Source organism: Podarcis vaucheri (genome assembly GCF_965113315.1).
Source record: "Podarcis vaucheri genome assembly, chromosome: 1".
NCBI classification, from domain to species: Eukaryota; Metazoa; Chordata; class Lepidosauria; order Squamata; family Lacertidae; genus Podarcis; species Podarcis vaucheri.
In genome coordinates this window covers 105,083,185-105,102,081 of record NC_138759.1, presented here as the reverse complement: position 1 = coordinate 105,102,081, position 18,897 = coordinate 105,083,185, and the positions used below count along the sequence as shown (strand labels likewise).

At 38.8% G+C, this 18,897-nt stretch overlaps 1 protein-coding gene across 6 annotated transcripts in view; it reads right to left on the bottom strand.

Annotated features, from left to right (window-relative positions):
- Nucleotides 1-18,897, bottom strand: part of MBD5 (methyl-CpG binding domain protein 5) — a 105,079-nt gene that overhangs the window by 55,567 nt on the left and 30,615 nt on the right. For all 6 annotated transcript variants that reach the window (XM_082197271.1, XM_082197270.1, XM_082197269.1 and 3 more), the window contains exon 2: nt 13,104-13,202. The gene's annotated coding sequence lies outside the window, so the exon portion shown is untranslated. The remainder of the gene's footprint in view (nt 1-13,103; nt 13,203-18,897) is intronic.

Below are 18,897 nucleotides of genomic sequence, written 5' to 3'. Positions count from 1 at the left end.
ACTCAGAATTCTGTTTGATAATAGTACACCATAAGAAAATGCTGTGTAAATATACTCCTGATAGATCACTTGAGTGTTCAGTACATAACTATGCTATAGGTGAACACCCTATGTCTAAGTCCATCTATACAGCATGTGTTTGAATAATTAACAAGAAAGCAAGTGGTCATAGCACAACATAGTCATGCAATTCTATGCTACATAACAGATTGCTGTAGAATAGGGAAAAAAATGATATTCTTTATACATAGTTTGAATAAAAGCAATGATTACTTATATTCTTGGACATGCTGTTTTAGTTATGCTGCATTTATCAGTGCTGCAGAACTAATTTACTAGTAACAAAATAATTTCAATGGATTGAAAGGAAAACATCAGCAATGCAGCAAATTCCAACCTAGGTTTTCAAAAACTAGGTCATATAGGCAAAAATGAAAATAGGAGGTAGAAATAGGTCCTAATAAATCTATTCTGCAGCACAATATTTACTTAATCTTGATGTGCATATAGAGCAGGGATTTTACAGCGTAGAGTAATATAAATTCAAATTGTACCTTACCATAAACTAACGTTTAATACATAGAAATGGAAGTGTATGATGGATTTAATTTTCAAAAGTGAACCTTTCACCAAAAACATTACTCTCGGCTTCATAGTCATTGCTCAACATGCAAGCAAGATGTTGGATCCTAAGAACTGCGGACAGTGCTCTGCATTTGTGGTAGGGCTTGACAACCTCCTCCTTCCTGCAGTGGCCCCCACAAAAAACTCTGCTGAGACTCAGGGAAACCCTTCAAAATGCAATGTGATGCAGTGCAAGTAGATGCAGTGTGCGTGGGAGACTTGGTGGCAATGAAAGAGCCCTCCATGTATTCAAATGCTTTCCAACATGCAAGAAACAATTAGGACCGAAGCTATCTAGTTTAGAGACATGCTGTTTGATTTTGCATAATCTAATGCACAGTCCACCCGTGCAAGAGGTGTTATCAGATAAAAAAAAGGTAAAGGTTAAAGGGACCCCTGACCATTAGGTCCAGTTGTGACCGACCTGGGGTTGCGCACTCATCTCGCTCTATAGGCCGAGGGAGTCGGCGTACAGCTTCCGGGTCATGTGGCCAGCATGACTAAGCCACCTCTGGCGAACCAGAGCAGCGCACAGAAACGTCGTTCACCTTCCCGCCGGAGCGGTACCTATTTATCTACTTGCACTTTGACGTGCTTTCGAACTGCTAGGTGGGCAGGAGCAGGGACCGAGCAACGGGAGCTCACCCCGTCGCAGGGATTCAAACCGCCAACCTTCTGATCAGCAAGTCCTAAGCTCTGTGGTTTAACCCACAGCGCCACCCGCTATCAGATATACAGGCACAAAAGCCCTCACACATTCTCCTCCTCTTTCAGAAATTGAATGTGTATATCTCTTTACACGGTGCATAGTTTTAACAAGATGTAGCAATGTGGCCACCAACTTGGATGGCTTTAAAAGGGAACTAAATGAATTCAGAGGATAAGGCTGTCAATGGTCACATGCCATGATGACTATATATTACCTCCAACATTAGAGGCAGTATGAATACCATTGCTGGGGATCTTGTAGGGAAGAATGTTCATGCACTGATGTCCTGCTGCAGGCTTCCCAAAGCCACCTGGTTGGTCACTGTGAGAAAAAAATGCTGGACTAGATAGCACAGTATTCAGCAGGGCTGTGTGACATTATCTAGTTTTCCTTCTTCATACGACACTGGAGGAACTGATTGATTGATTGAATTTATATACCTCCCTATACCTGCAGGTCTCAGGGCAGTTCACAGGATAAAATCCTGTGGGTTGCCATACGTCCGGAATTTCCTAGACATATCCAAGATTCAACTGCTGGAATTAGCATCTAGGCAGAATAATGTCTACTCAAGCATAGGGCAACCCATGTCAGAAGTGTTCATTTTTTTTTGCTGAATTTCCTTAAAAATAGCTTAAAAACTTCATTTTGGGGGGGAGGATTCCCCCTGCCCCCCGAAAAGCTCAACAATTCTTCCAATTTGCTCCAAAGAAAGGTTGCAAGCGGTCTCCATAGTGTAACAATGAAAAGGTCCTGTAGCACCTTAAGAACTAGTTTCCTGATCATTGTATAACCTGCGATGGTGGCTACAAATAGATTATTTGACTATACACATGGGCCAAGACATAGTGGAGTTAATGACATAGTGACATTACTTACATTACACAAAAGCAATGAACACAGCATCATAAATTGAACAGATAATTTGTACTTGCTTGAACAAATTTAAGTGTTTTCTATGCATGAACCAGACATGGAGCAGCAATGCCAGGTGTCTACCTTTAGTAAGTTAGATCAGGAATGGAAAAACCTTTCAAAGCTAGAGTTCCTATACCTTTAATACCTATTTAGAAGAGGACTTCAGAAGGAGCAGCTGCAAAGGGATAGAAAGTTGCACCTGTCCAATTCCCTTTACTAACACAGGAGTCTTAAAGTTGAAAGACCACCCATGAACAAAAACTGTAGCCATTGCTGTCACTGGCCCTACCCTTCATCTAAACAGAGTCTCATTAATTTGTCTTAAAAGATGTGGCAAAATGAAAGGCAGATGCTGGAAGTATTTTCACAGCACTTCTACAATCCACTGTACAAATACAGTTCAAATGAGAACCAATTGGACAAGCCAACGATTCAAAATGGTTCTACAATGAATTTAAAGCTAGATGCTTGATGGAGATCTCTGAAAATTCTGAATGGGTAGAATATGTATTTCTATAGCCCTCAGCACAGGAAAGCAACATTATCTGCATTACCATGAAGTACCTCCTGTTTTCTCAGAACAAAACCTCAAGTACTGATATGTAGATTATTGATACAGTGAGAAAATAAACATGACCCCTGAGTGGGTAGCTGAATCCCAGTACCATCTGGCTATTGATTCTCTGAGTACTATGAGACAAGTCTTGTTATTATTAGGCTTCTGGAACCACATTATTCCTATTGACATCATGCATGATACCTGAGAGTATGGATGAAAACATTTATAGTTGCTACAAGAACAAAAAACTGGATAAACTATTCTCAGTTGCAAATCGATTCAATAATTCTTGATGAAGATATGTGCCCTGTCCCACTTAAATGCCATAACAAATGAAAATTACTCCTGTAACTAAAGCTTCTGTGAGCTTAAGAAAACACAGTATCAGAAAGCATTATTTTTAAAAATGCATTAAACTGAAATTAAGTTATTCAAAGAGTGAAGTGTACAAAGGAATTACTAGTGCACTGCTTTAAAATTTAGCAGAGGCAGTCTACAGGCAACATTATTGCCTTTTGCTTCGATATAATAATAAAGCAGGGTGGAAGGAAATGTTGTTGTTGGTTTTTTAAAAAATGTGCATGTATAAACAATCAGAGGACTTCAATTTAGTCAATAAAGTGAATGCCATTAAAACAGCTTATAAGGAAGTGACAGGCTTTAATAATGTGTTTTATGACGGAAAGCAGACATTTGTTTTCTAAATGAATCCTTCAATTGACAAGGAAGGTATATTTTATTTTTCTAAAAATGGCATACTTGCAATTCTTACTCAGTTTAAAAACAGAATTAAAATAATCTATTGACAAGCAAGTCAATACAACAGCACAAAATAGTAGAAAATTATTCATATATGCCACCTATGCTGGAAAAAGAGAAAGCACTTGTAAACTCCCTATGACTTCGCACTCACCCCTACGAACTGTTGGTTGCCATGGCAAGCATTTGTCTGTATATTGCATATTAACACTATAACACCATCCCCATTTCTCTCAAAGAATTAGTAACTGATGTTTGGACTCTCTACTTAAGAAAATTAAAGGTTTTTAAATTATGAGTCTCACAGAAGTATATTGCAACTGAAAAGGATTTCTTGTATGATTTAGGACATAAAGCAAACATGAAAGCTACCATTTATTTTTAGCTCCTTTTTTGCATGCATCTCTCTAGCCATCATATTTCTATACCCAAAGTGAAGTAGTGCTAGTGAATTCAATATACATTGTGTGTGTGTGTGTGTGTGTGTGGCACAACAGCAATGTTACCTGTTGTGGTAAATCACAAATTGTTATTCTGATAGATAGTAGTTCTATTTCTTAGGTGATTTTTTTTTTAATGGTGACTAAGGGAGGTTCCATTTTTGTTGTTGGCATACATCTGCCTTGAGAGACAATGGAGAGCACCTCCAGGAGTGAAGTCAAACTGCTGCGTTAGCAGCACCAAAGTGACCTCCCCGGGTGCAAGCCTGGGCAGTGTGTATGGAGGTCCTGGGCTGTCCAGATGACAAGACCTACACATAATGAATGTGTAGTAAAACAAGCATCATTTAGTTAAAAGGCAAAAACATATCCAGAAGACCACCAAGCAAGCGTTTAGGTTTCCCTACAATGACAAAATATGGAACCCTCTAAAGTAGGCATGGCCAAACTTGGCCCTCCAGCTGTTTTGGGACTACAACTCCCATGATCCCTAGCTAGCAGGACCAGTGGTCAGGGATGATGGGAATTGTAGTCCCCAAACAGTTGGAGGGCCAAGTTTGGCCATGCCTGCTCTAAAGCTTATGCCATAATAAATTTAGTCTTCAAGATGGCACAAAACACATTGTTTTTACTAAAACAGACTAACATGACTGCCCTTATGGAAGTCTACACAAAATATGGATAACTAATTTAGCAGAAATAATGGTTTGCATTTACTCCAGTTTTAATCCCACAGGGCTGATCTCTGTGTTTCATTTAATGCTGTTTGTATTTAATTTATTTTATACACTGATAGTATGCCACTTTGAGCCTTGGGAAGGTGACATAATAAATAAAATGTAAAGGAAAGAACCAGCTTTTGCAGACCAATCAGAGTCATAATTGTTGAATGTTAAATATATTCTCCCTTTTGTCAAATGGAATATTACAAGATTGCTTTGTAAATAAGATTCAAACTAAGAATTCTTTCAAGACTACACAAGGGCAGTGACCCACTTCTTAAAATATTACAGTATTTTAAAGCTTCTGGATTCAAGATAGAACTTTTAAACAAGGTCACACATACTACGTGTAAAAAATATCACTTGCATCTTAGGATGGTGCTAGTTTCTAAATACTAGCACAGCATACTGGAAACAATATATATGCATAAAAAAAAACCAGTAGTACAAGAAGCTATGCCAACCTAACCATTGCAAATTAGAGAATGAAAGCATGTAAGGCAACTAGCCTTCAGAAAGAAATTTAAATGCTCTAAGATACAATGATGCCAGAAACATACTATCCAAGGAAGTGCACTAAAACACTGAGGACTCAGCTCCCGAGTGAAAGCTCCCAGAGTACACAATTGTTAACATTCTTTGAACGATATTCAATGCTATTCATGCTCAGAGAATATCTATTCAAATAATTAAATCTAAGTCTGATTATTTCAAAGGGTTTACTACAAATATGACTTCACTGGGTCATCAAACATTGTAGTCGTAGGCGTGATCTGTGCCTGCAGAAATGTATTCTCTTATAAAGAAGGTGCTTCCTTCCTTCCCCTTCAAGTGCATTGCAGTGTGCTGTGACTGTGGATGGAAGGCTTAAGTACTTCTTTTTGTATCCTTCCTTATTCAACCTACCTGCTACCTTGACACAAGTTCGGGTAACATGCATCCTACTCCCAAATCTACCTGCACACTCACCGCTGCACCCACACTGGGATGAATCACATGCTTAATATTCTGGGAACACATGATGTTTAGGTCTAGTGGAAGAAAACCCTCCAAAGTCTTTATTTCATAAAGAAATAAGATGAGGGACAAGAAAGAATTTGTATTTGCTGGGGTCTAAAGTATCCAGTAAAGGGACACAGGTGGCGCTGTGAGTTAAACCACATAGCTTAGGGCTTGCAGATCAGAAGGTAGGTGGTTCGAATCCCCATGACGGGGTGAGCTCCCATTGCTTGGTCCCTGCTCCCGCCAACCTAGAAGTTCGAAAGCACATCAAAGTGCAAGTAGATAAATAGGTACCACTCTGGCGGGAAGGTAAACGGCGTTTCTGTGCGCTGCTCTGGTTCGCCAGAAGTAGCTTAGTCATGCTGGCCACATGACCCTGAAGCTGTATGCCGGCTACTTCGACCAATAAAGTGAGATGAGCTCCGCAAGCCCAGAGTTGTCTATGACTGGACCTAATGGTCAGGGGTCCCTTTACCTTTAAAGTATCCAGTCAATGAAAAGTGGAAAAGCAATTGCCAACATTAAATAAAACCACTTCTCTAACCACCATAGTGGTTCTGATTCTGCATACCTTATTTTCATTCCTCTCAACTATGTTTCACCTCGTGAAACATAGATTTGAGGATACCTAATGGAAAGCTTACAGTTGACTACTTCCCACAAACCTTGCCACTGCAATGCATGAACTCCACCCCATCCCCAAAATTTAAAAGATGGAGCTTGAAGCAGCCAAAAAATTGCACTGAAATCACAGCACAGCATTCATTTTAATCAGGAGGTAGATACAACATGATGAGAAGTTATGTAAATTTCTCCTTAATCTCATCAAGAACATTTTGGTAGTACAATTTACCTAGCTATAAAGAAGGAAGGGCATGGAATTGATCTAGTCCACAGTCACAATTTTCTGTGTTTCAACATATCCCCCATGGTCCTAAAACAGAGGTACTAGCTGCTGAAACTGTGCTGCCATGCCAGACCTCAAGATTTTCCATACCCTTTCCTCTCTCTTCTCAACCTGTCTATTATTGGTTGAAATACATGCAGATATATTATGTTTCTAAAACCGATGAGTTTGTGACATCAAAATCAATACACTGAATACTTGAGTTTTTAGAACAAATTATTATGAGTGCATTATGAGTGCAAACGGGCAGAACATTATCAAAATCAGCACTTTCAAATTAGCTTGGCTACTCTGTGTCAGTATTTGTTAAGTTTTCATAATAAAAGTCTCAGCTGATGCAATAAGTACCCTCCAGCAAGATAGTACCAATATCCAATTCACAGATTTTGTAAGAGCATAGCTTTTCTAACAACAACACTACTACTTAGCAAGTTGAAGGAGCAGTCCAACAAACTTGTAAGACTAGTCCAAAATTATAAATATTTCTCTCTCCATAAACTCACCTGCTGATATTCTGTGTTTAGCAACAGGAATGTTTACATGGCTTGGGCAAGTATAATATTATCTAATTCAATTTATTCAATGTAGCTGCTTAACTATGTGACTGTATACAGCAGCAAATAACAATACTAAGGATGTTGATCTAAGGTTGTGAAAATTTAGGTTGTAACAAGGTTACACAAACTGCTCTGATCAACTGCCTAAAAGAAGCAGCATAAACTGTTGAGTCATACAGTGAAACATTATATACCATGACTTTTGGTCATGATATGGATGTGTTTAGTCACAAGGATGTAACATTTGCTATAAAGTTTATTGCATGTTCATTTCACAAAGTATCTTTTAAATACAGTGACAATCTGACTGCTTTCTAAGTAATCTGGACTTGTATTACCAAACTCCTGTACAAATGCTAACAATCAATGAGCTTTAGATCAAATTTGTGGTTAGATCAGAAATGAGCATTTACATTTTAGAATACTTGATTAGAATCTACACATAACTGAAGAGAGATGACCTTTCATCATAAACAGCACAAAATTAGATTTCTCTGTAATTTAGTCTTGTGGTCCTTGAAGACTAACATTGCTACCCCTCGTATAGATGTTTTTATTACTGGATCCTCTCTCTCTACCTCCTGAAATTTTCCACCAAAAATCTCCAGGGAAGCCTGCTCCACAGTTTGAGAATCACTGAAATATTTGTCTGCTTGCACAATCTCGTTAGAGAGAATTTCACTCCCATATGAAGAAATCCAGATATGCAAGTGCCATTCCACCTGATAGTAAAATGCTCAAGGAAGCCAACAGAATAGAGTAAAAAAACCAAAATCTGAAAATGAAAACACAAAACACAGTTGCAAATTTCAGAAAAGCACAAAAAGTATGGAAGGATCAAGTATGTGTGTTTTTAAGTTACAATTGGACCATAAAGGTATTCAAAAGGTGGCAGAAGGTTAACAAAGAGGAAGCAGATTGCAGCTCTAGGGGCAGAGAATTATACATCTTGGGTGCGACAACCATTTCCCTTATTTCCATCATCTGTACTTCTAAACGTGGTAGGATTCACAGAAGGGGGGGTTCCCCTCCTGTCTGCAGTTGATACACAGATTTTCTCTTTGGGTATCCCTTTTCCAGGCCATTATGCAAAAATGCAAGGTATGTGCCCCAACCAAAAGCCACTATAAATGTCACTTTGTGATATTTCCGAACCAAAATCAATCACATTTCCCTTCGTAAGAAGAGCATTCCAAGACTTAGTTCATAAATCACAATATAGCAGCTTGGATAGTATTATATAAACAGTCCTGTAATTTTGTGATTTAGGGTTCTCCAACAACTGCTCACGCATCTGAATAGAGTACCTAACATTTAGTTAACTGCACCTCTAGAGCTCCATGTTGTGCTCAGCTTCTTATAACATCTAAATCATGTTTAAAGTATCATGATAGGAAAGTAAACCTACAGCGCTTTTATTCTTCCAAAATCCTTCCTCAGCAAATATTCAAAGTGCCTGTATGACTGGGTATCACTTACAAAAGTTATTTTTTCCTGAGACGAAATTTCAGTGCTTTAAGATGGTACTTCTGAAGGGCACGCTTGGCCACTACTGAAATATTGGCTTTGATGCTCGTTGAGATGAGTATCTGGACAAGCACTGGCATTGTAGGGTGTTGGTCATCAAATCCCAAACTTCTGCCAATCTTCACCTGGTGACCTCGTGTACTTATTGAAAAGGAAAAGATCAATCAGAGAACCTGTGGAATTCTACAGGGAAGATTCCAACCAAAGAGAAACAGTCACTTCTGTGACCTTTCTGATGGAAATTGCTCCAGAGCAGTCCCCTAAATCTGTGCTGTCCTGGCTGGCTTTTGCCAGCCAGATGGGCATAAATCCAGCTCTAAAGTGTTGCCCTTTTATTCCTGTGCTCTGACCAATGGATATTTCTCATTTGGGCCTAACTAAAACAGATGGAAATAAGTAGAACAAGAATGAGTCTTGAATAACTGACTCGGATTCTGCCTATGAAATGACAACCTGAACTACCCTTCTATTTTAATTTTTTAAAGAATCATTTGTATTCCTGCACTGGAATTCATTTACATGCAATTTGGTGATGGCCACCAGGTTAATTGGATTTAAGAAGGTATTAGACAAATTCATCAATGATTACTGGCCATGATGGCTACACGTTGGCGGCACATTTCTGAATGCCAGTTGCTGGGGAACAACATGCCCCTCATGTCCTGCTTTGAGGCTTCCCCACAGACATCTTGTTAGACATTTTGGGAAACAGAATGCTGGACTAGATAGGCATTGGAGTCTCACTCAGCAAGTCTTATGCCTTTAAATTGAATATACTTCCATTCTCCTTTTAAAGCCTTGAATTTTTCAGTTGTAAACTTTATTATTTGAACACCTCATTCCCTATATTCCAGTGTACCTTGCTTAACATATCAATAGATATGGGGAAATGTCTCCCTTCGGACAAGAGAGTTCTGTTCAAGGTATTTCATTCTTCAACAAATGTTTATTACACTGAGGAACCGGCTAGTCAGCACTTTTGAAAAAAATTCAGCCGGACATTTATAAAACTATAAAAGCTGCATTAATATTTTTTATTTTTATTTTCATAAAGATGAAGTCTGAAACTGAAAATTAAGCAATATTCTTGGTGCAATGAAATTAGACTGCAAATAATATTTATTTCCAAGTGAATGAGAATAGCCCATTAGGACTTAACTTTGCTGCCAAACTAATTATTGATTTCTTTTGCTTACTGAAGTAATACTGGGCAAAACCAAGGCCCTTGACATCAGTAACTTTTTTTAAACACATATTATTCAAACACTATCCACCAAAAATAAAAGTTTAAAATCAGAATAATAGATCAAATATACTTCATCACAATACTTACATGGTTTAAAAGGTTCTTAACAAGATAGATTTGTTCCCCAAATGATAAAGCATTCCCTAAAGAGGTCGTCAATAACTTGATGCACATCAAGGTTTTGTACATTTGTTCTGCTAAAATGCCCAAAGCTCAAGAAAAAGTTGTGGTGACAATAAGTGGGCCAGCTTAAAATATACACTTCAGAGAGGATGGCAGTGCCAAGGAAGAAGTTTGTACAATTATTTCAGTTTAGGGAAAAAAGAACAACTCAACATCACCAAAACAGATGGATGAAGAAAGCAATAGGATAGTAGCAGCTGGACAAATAAATAGTGAAATGAAATTAATGAAATCACATTGTTGTGCTTTCGATAAATAGACATCTATGTTCAAAGATATTTTGTTCAACAAGAATTTGAGTTATGGAGGTTTGTGAGAGCATGTAATTGTGTAGGAAATTGGTGTATCCCTCTGTACAAAAACAATGGTTTCAGCACAAGTGAAAAAATATGTACAGACATTTTGCGGATTTCTATGTTATCTTGAATGACTGCGAAAAAAATTATGTACCTTTGGACTCCAGGCATAAAAATCATTTATTTTACAACCAAACTGGCTCCCCACTTATTCCTTACATCTTTACTTAACAGCAACCTCCCAAATTACTACTTCTCTCCCCCAGTTTCATCTTAAATAATTTCTTCATTCCTTACAGCATCATGGGATTGAGAACCAAAACTCTGCCTTTCTTCCACTGGAAAATTATCTCTGAAAAAAATGCCAGACTATTCCCTTAAGCTGAACCATTACCATCTTTATTCTCTTCCATTTCTAACTATTATATTGATTGAGACAAAATCAGGGTAGAGATGGGGAGTTGACAAAAAACTTTGCCTTTCCTCACAATTGTTTTTTTCTTCACTCCTCTTACCCTTTCAACAATGCGCTAAAAACGCCAGGATCTAGCTCCATTTTCCTATGTATTTGCCATTTTTGTCATTTAAAAATTTATTTATTTACTTATAAAATTTATATTCTGACCATCATCATAAGTGACCCCAGGGTGAATTATAATGCTTAAAACAAATAGAATAAAGAATTGAGCAAAATATACAATTAGTAATACCCCCAAATTGACCGGTCCCCATACTACCATTGTACAGAATAGGCCTATTTCTGAAAATATTCAAAAGGCCCGGAGGAAGACGGTGGTTTACACTTGGTGTTGAAATGTCAGTGGCATTAGGGAAGTAGGTATTCCATAGGCAGGGCACCATTGCTGAGAAGGCTCTCTGGTGAATCGCAGACCCGCTAAATGAATTACACAATAGAATGGCAAGAAGGGTGTCCCCAGCCAACTTCAAGCACAGACAATACAATACAATACAATACAATACAATACAATACAATACAATACAATACAATACAGGGAGAGGCATTCCTTCAGATAACTAAGCCCTAAGTTATTCAGGGCTTTATATATCAAAACTAAAAGCCTGAATTGGTCTCAGCACCACACAGGCAGGCAGCACAAATCTTTTAAGTACCAATGCCATATGCCCTTGAGTCATCAAACCCATCAAAACTCTAACACTAGTGCAGAATGCATCTCCAAACGGTCTTTAGGAGCAGTCCCATGCAGAGTGCATTCCTATTTAAAGTTACGAGAAGAAAACATGCTTTACACAATACTGCTTCTTACAACTCAAATCCAAAAAGTTGGATTTCTGGTCTAGCTTGATCTAAAATATGTTTGTTCAATAGATGATTGTACAGAAAGAACACACTGAGCTAGAAATACTAATTTAAATCATGAGTTACATATTTCCCCACGATGCTGGCACATACAGTGGTGCCTCGCAAGACAAAAAGAATCCGTTCTGTGATTCTCTTCGTCTAGCGGTTTTTTCATCTTGCGAAGCAAGCCCATTGACGGATTAGCAGATTAGCGCTATTAGAGGCTTTTAGCGGCTTATCGGATCAGCTGATAAGCGGCTTAGCAGCTTAGAAAAGGGGGGGGAGAGGAAAAAACCCCGCAGGAACTCGCAAGACATTTTCGTCTTGCGAAGCAAGCCCATAGGAGATTCGTTTTGCGAAGCACCTCCAAAACGGAAAACTCTTTCGTCTAGTGAGTTTTCCGTCTTGTGAGGCATTCGTCTTGCGGGGCACCACTGTATAGCCTGCTGACACACAATTTAGGAGAGTGTTTAATCCCATCTTCATTCCACTCACAACCTGCAAGTGGAATAGAAGTAGCTTCCTTCAAGCCCTGAACTTGGCATCATAATGCCATCCATGAATACCAGCAATTAAATCTTCTTAATGAAGTCAAGGACAGTAGAAAGGAAATCATGGAAAAAGTGGAAGGGAAGTAAAAGTTAAGATATATAAGATTTAAATAATTTGGAGGAATACAGATCTGTTGTTGTTGTTGTTGTTATCATCATCATCATCATCATTTGTTCATGTCTTATATCTATACTATTTCTTTCTTATTACTTTAGGCATGATAGTAACATAGTATGTGTTGACGATGAGATATAATAGAAAAGCAAATAATTTTTTTAAAAAATAAGTGTATTTGTACACCCTGTCTCTACCAACAGAATGGTTTTCCACACACTGCAAACCAGAACATCTATACAATAAGGCAATCAAGACAACATTTATATGAATGCTAAGGAAGCACCACTGTAAAATAAAATTATTCAGATTGTTTAGTTGTAGAGAGCCAGTGAAGCATAGTGGTGAAGTGTGCCTGGCTAGGACCTGGGAGACCAGGGTTCAAATCCCCACTTGGCCACGAAGCTGGGCCAGTCACTGCCTCTCAGCCTAGACTACCTTACAAAGTTGTTGTTGTGGGGGTTAAAAGAGGAGGGAGAAAACCATGTACGGCATTTTGAACTCCTTGGAGAAAAAGGGCATATAGAAATGTAATAAAATAGGTAGGTAGATAGAAAGGTAACTGACACTTACTTCAGGAGGTGTATGCTCTTTTAGCTCCACTTATAATATTAACAAGAGATCAAAGTACTCTGGTTACTTCATTTTAATGTTAACTTTCCCTTACCTTTACTGTATAAAATTCCAGATTTCAAAAGCCTTGTCTGCAAAGAGGATCATCTTCGGCAATTGTTAAATATATCCAAAATACGTTATTCATGATAACCTGAAAGACAAACATTTCCAAATGAAGCTGGTTACAGCATAATACATCCTGGACAAACATTTATGAGCATTAATCCTTTTCTATTAATTAATTAATTTTCAATTAATTATTATTTTTATTATTTATTACTTATACCCCGCCCATCTGGCTGGGTTTCCCCAGCCACTTTGGGCGGCTTCCAACAGAACGCTAAAATACAGTAACTTATTAAACACTAAAAGCTTCCCTAAATTAATGCTAAGTTATTGTCTTACTATCTCTGTTTAAAGTAGCAACTGTTTGAAACGTTTTCAAACACCTTTGCCCATCTAAGTAAGGAAGAATTCAGATTTGACAATAACTGTTTATCACTCCCTGGGTCTAGACTTAGTTTCTTGAAAGCAAGTATCTTCAACACGCTACCCACTATTAACCCAAATATGCATTTGGAGACTCAGTTGTGAACCTTTTAGCATATATTTGCATGACGGCGGTGCTCTTGCTGAGAACCAACTTGGATCAGTCTGCAGCCCCACTAGTAGATGCCAACCCATCAGTTGAAAACCAATGCTTTAAAGGGAGCATCACAGCAACCTCTCTCTGAATTGCAGGAACTACTCTTTTTCTCATGGAGGGTAACTTATTCCGAAAACCAACTAGATAGACCTGTTCCAGCAGTTTTAATCCTGATGCATATGGGTCTAGCATATACGTGGTTTATGTCAGATCTCCAGGTATACAAGCTGAACGATGTTCATTAAAATGGACAAGATTGTGCTGCTGCTGTTGATTTGTGATCAGCCTGATATTCTTGAAATCCTGAAATCTTTATGTGGAGCCCAATTTCTTTCGTGTTATAATTTGCATTTACCGTATTTTTTGCTCTATAAGACTCACTTTTTCCCTCCTAAAAAGTAAGGGGAAATGTGTGTGCGTCTTATGGAGCGAATGCAGGCTGCACAGCTATCTCAGAAGCCAGAACAGCAAGAGGGATTGCTGCTTTCACTGTGCAGTGATCCCTCTTGCTGTTCTGGCTTCTGAGATTCAGAGTATTTTTTTTCTTGTTTTCCTCCTCCAAAAACTAGGTTCGTCTTGTGGTCTGGTGCGTCTTATAGAGCGAAAAATACGGTAGTTCTTTCCCATGCATACTGCTTTCCATTGTTTCTTGCTGATTTTTCAGTCTAATTGGTTCGGCTTAAATGCATTTAAGTCAGGAGTGAGGAAGCTGCAAGCCTTGGCCCAATTTCATGTGGAAGGGGAAATTGAGAGGTGAGCAAAGAAAGTGAGGGAAGAGATGGACCTACCCAAAAAGATTGCCGACCTCTATTTTAAGTTATATGGGTCATTCTCTATAGACATATTTTGTTCCCAAATGGGTCATACATCAGTTTGTAGAGTATATCCATTTTCTCTTTCAAGTCATTTGTAAAGATATTGGCCAGCACTAGTTGAAGCCATGACTCTTTCAGAATGCCGACAGGTATCGCAAGTGAAGACTTTAACAGAAGTCAAAGTACTTTTTATATTGCAACACAGAATCTCTTCCTATTACTAAGATGTGTTACAATATCTTACCAAAAAAAAAGGTTATTTTTACCCTAAATAACAGGAGTAATTATTATGTTATGCAAAAGAGTGAATAGTACTGCGACTAGAAAAATTTGTTACAGTAGTATAACACTTCACACTCTTTAAGATGAAACTGCTTCACGAAGGGGAAAGCTACAAATGCCTCAAGGAACAACCGTCTAGAGATTATTTCATTTAACACATTTGTGTCATCGCACAAAACTGCCAGCTTCTTGGAAGAGATAGAATTCTGAATTAATGAGCTATAGACTAACAAGCCTGCTCTTAACATTCTAACTTTTAAGAGTGGCTGATTTATACCCATACTTTCTGTAAGTATAGGTGAATGGTAATTTCAAAGGAAAAACTAAAAACATTTATCAAATTAATTTGCAATAGTTGTTTACATATATGTCAGGAAAAGGTCGTGTGAACATTATCTTGTAAAAGGTATTTCTTAAGTGCATGCTGCCATTTTGGGAGAGGAGTGTTTCACTGAACTGCCAGCAATTGGACAAACCATTATTGGTATATTGTTAACAGCCATGATCTACATTATATCAGGATGACTTCCCAGAATACTGTAGACTTTATGTTTACAACTCTTGAGAAGTTCAATTTATTGAGCTGAGGTAATGATTCCCTTTAAGTGTTGACATACTACATTCAGATTTATTCTTTTAAGAGCAATATACAATTTGTAAGGATTACACTTCTACAACAGAATAATTTTTCTTACTATCTAGCTCCAATCCAATGAACTATGGAGAGATCTCTCATGAGAGTTAACTGCTTAATGAAGAGCTAGTCAACCAATTTGCATCTGTTCAAATACCTACTTCAGTATCTCATATGAAGAGAGTATTCCCTTGAGGAAAACATTTCAAATAATTAAAAAGCATATAGAAGGCAAGTGGTGAAAAGTTACCTCCTCTTTCTACCTGGTAATGGAAATACTGGAGGAAAACACACATTCATCTATTTGAACAGAAAGAAAGAAAGAAAGAAAGAAAGAAAGAAAGAAAGAAAGAACCTGAGATACAAGTCTATTCAATTACTTAAAATAATTTAAAATCTTATGGGGAGATGTAGACTGTTTATGGCAAATATTTTGAGAAACATTTTTCTATTATCGTAATAACTATTATTGATAAACACTAATCATCACCATAATACCATAGAAGTATACAAAAAAACAAAAACAAGTAAACAGATAAAACAGTTGTGAAAAAAACCATCAAATCCTGCCTGTGAGTTAATTCATTCTTCTGGAAATTTTATTTTTGGCACCCTACAAAATGAATACAGTGGCCTGGTAAATGGTAAACTGAACTATGCCTTACTGGGATCATGCAAATGTGCAGACTTCTAGAGAGGGGGAACTGATAACCATTTTGCTTCATGGTTAGCAAGAAGCTATCATAAGCCCAGGTTCAGATGACACACTAAAAGCTAAATTTTGGTTTAGGTCAGCATGGAAATAAAAAAGACTGGGGAGGAGCAAATTCTGACTTACCATGGTGTCCCAGACAAATATAAGAGCCTGCCTAATTTCAATGGCCAGTGTTTTCCACAGGGCAGATGCCACTGCATGGAAGGACCTAGTCTGAGCCTCTCTGGAATAAACCTCCAACACATGCAGCACCACAAGAAGGACCCCACAGATGACTGCTATCAATGGGCAGATATGCAGGGAGCAAGGATCCCTCATAAATCCATGTCCCAAGTGATTTAAGGATTGAAATACCAATAAGAAAACCTTAAATCTGGCCCAGTAGCCTACTGGCAACCAAGTATCATTATTTAAGCACTAGTGTTTTATGCAGATGGAAGGCAATTAAGGACATTCTGCAGTAGCTGCCACTTCCAAACCAAATATAAAGGGCGGCCCCCACATAAGATTACATTGGGATATTCCAATTGTGAGGTTACCACTGTCAAGGAATGGCCAAAGGTGGCTGAAAACGCTCCTGGTCACCAAGGCTACTTGAGCTTCCAGTAACAATGAAGGATCAAGGAGTCCTCCCAGACTATGCATCTGTTCATTTCAAATCACAGTTCAACTCCACCCAAAATAGGCAACTGGCCTGTATCCTGGATAGCCACAAGGCCTGTTTTACCTGGATTCAGTTTCACTTTATTCATCTTTATCCATCCCACCAGTGTTCAGAAAAATTAAGATTTTAATGATTTGGATAAAAACTTGTTTTTACTTCATCTAACAGCAAACTCAGCTGACAAATAAAGACAGAATTGCAACAAAAACAAGTCACTGAAAAGGAGCAGGGAGCTTTCATTATATGTAGGGAAACACTAAAGTTTGCAGCAGTACAATAAAATAAAATAGAGCCTCACAGAAGTCCACAATATTTGGGGGGGGGGAATAAGGTCGCAAAAAACCCTCATTGTTGATGAGCATTTTCAGGGTATGAAAAAATGGGACATTGGGGTTGGGGGAAGAGAAGAGAGAAAATGCAGTATCGTGAAGATGAAGCATTCTAGACTGCAATTGCAACCCTTATAGTGAAATCAATATGTTATAAACTAACTGAGAAGGGTTACTTTCTTCCTCAAAGAATTATGATGTGGGCTGATTTCCCCCCCTCAGATCTCCCACATACAGAACTTGATACCTGGTGCAAAATCTCAATTTACTGCAGTTATCAATCCTTTTACCAATTATTCTCAAGGGTTCAGGTGATCGAACTGTCATACCCTGCTCTCCTTCATGGCCTTGAGTTACCTTCCCACCAACCCTGGCTGCTGGCAACAACATTTCAAGGAAGAAAAAAGAGAGTCCTGAATATAAACTATACTAATTTTATTCTAAAATTATGCAACTAAATCTAATGGGCAATATCCAACTAAGGAGACCCACTGAAGTTAGTGCTATTCACAGATTTTCCATAGGTCCTCTCTGCATATGACTAACCCTAGGTATCACCCAGTGATTCTTAGATTCCAAGCAATATCATGGGTATGAGAAGAGGAGCTAGTTACAATGACATTTTCACAACATGTGTAAATCATTCAAGAATGAGGCCATAACTTAGCAGCAGATACACTTATCCAACCTATAGACCTACTAACTCGCATATCAAAGCATGCATATACACAGCGTCTTGCGAAGCTGCTGCACGCCATATTGTGGTCACACAATGAGACAACTGCATGTTCTTGTCTTCAAAGAGCAATTGTAAATGCAGCCTTTGGCAAAGTGGTAGACCACACGACAGGAACTATGTTGTACTAGCCTACAATCAGTGGATTTGGAGGCCAATTGCCTCGGGACTACATGTCATGATAACTTGAGGGCCCAAACGAGGAAGGATTAAATAAAAGGTTTCAGTAAGTTTAAGGCATACCCAGTCTCCATGCCTGAAACCAGCCAGAGATCCCCTTCACCTGTCACTTACATCCTCCAGACAGGATCCTGTTGGTGATAAAATATTGGTCCTCTGGGCATGGATAATGACTAGTTTGGGGACATGCTATAAGCAAAACATTTAATCAATTTAATCCTCAGCTGCACAGGGTATATCACTGATTTGCCGGGAGGGCCACTTGAGAGAAAAGGGAAATTCCTCCCACAAGGCAAATTAGTCAGCTCTTATGCCTGCATTTATATACCCTTTTTCTTTTGTGAACCACAGTGGATACACAAGATGGACAATTGACAGGCCATGAGGTCCAAGAATTACAACTGTTCTGTTGTGTGTTTCCACAAGGATAGCAACAAGGTCGAAAACTCACTCTCCTTTCAGTAAGGTAAAGGTAAAGGTACCCCTGCCCGTATGGGCCAGTCGTGACCGACTCTAGGGTTGTGCACTCATCTCACTCAAGAGGCCGGGAGCCGGCGCCGTCCGAAGACACTTCTGGGTCACGTGGCCAGCGTGACGAAGCTGCACTGGTGAGCCAGCACCAGTGCCGCACACGGAAACGCCGTTTACCTTCCCGCTATAAAGCGGTACCTATTTATCTACTTGCACTTAGGGGTGCTTTCGAACTGCTAGGTGGGCAGGAGCTGGGACCGAGGAACAGGAGCTCACCCCGCCGTGGGGATTCGAACCGCCGACCATACGATCAGCAAGTCCTAGGCACTGAGGTTTTACCCACAGCGCCACCCGCGTCCCGTCTCCTTTCAGTA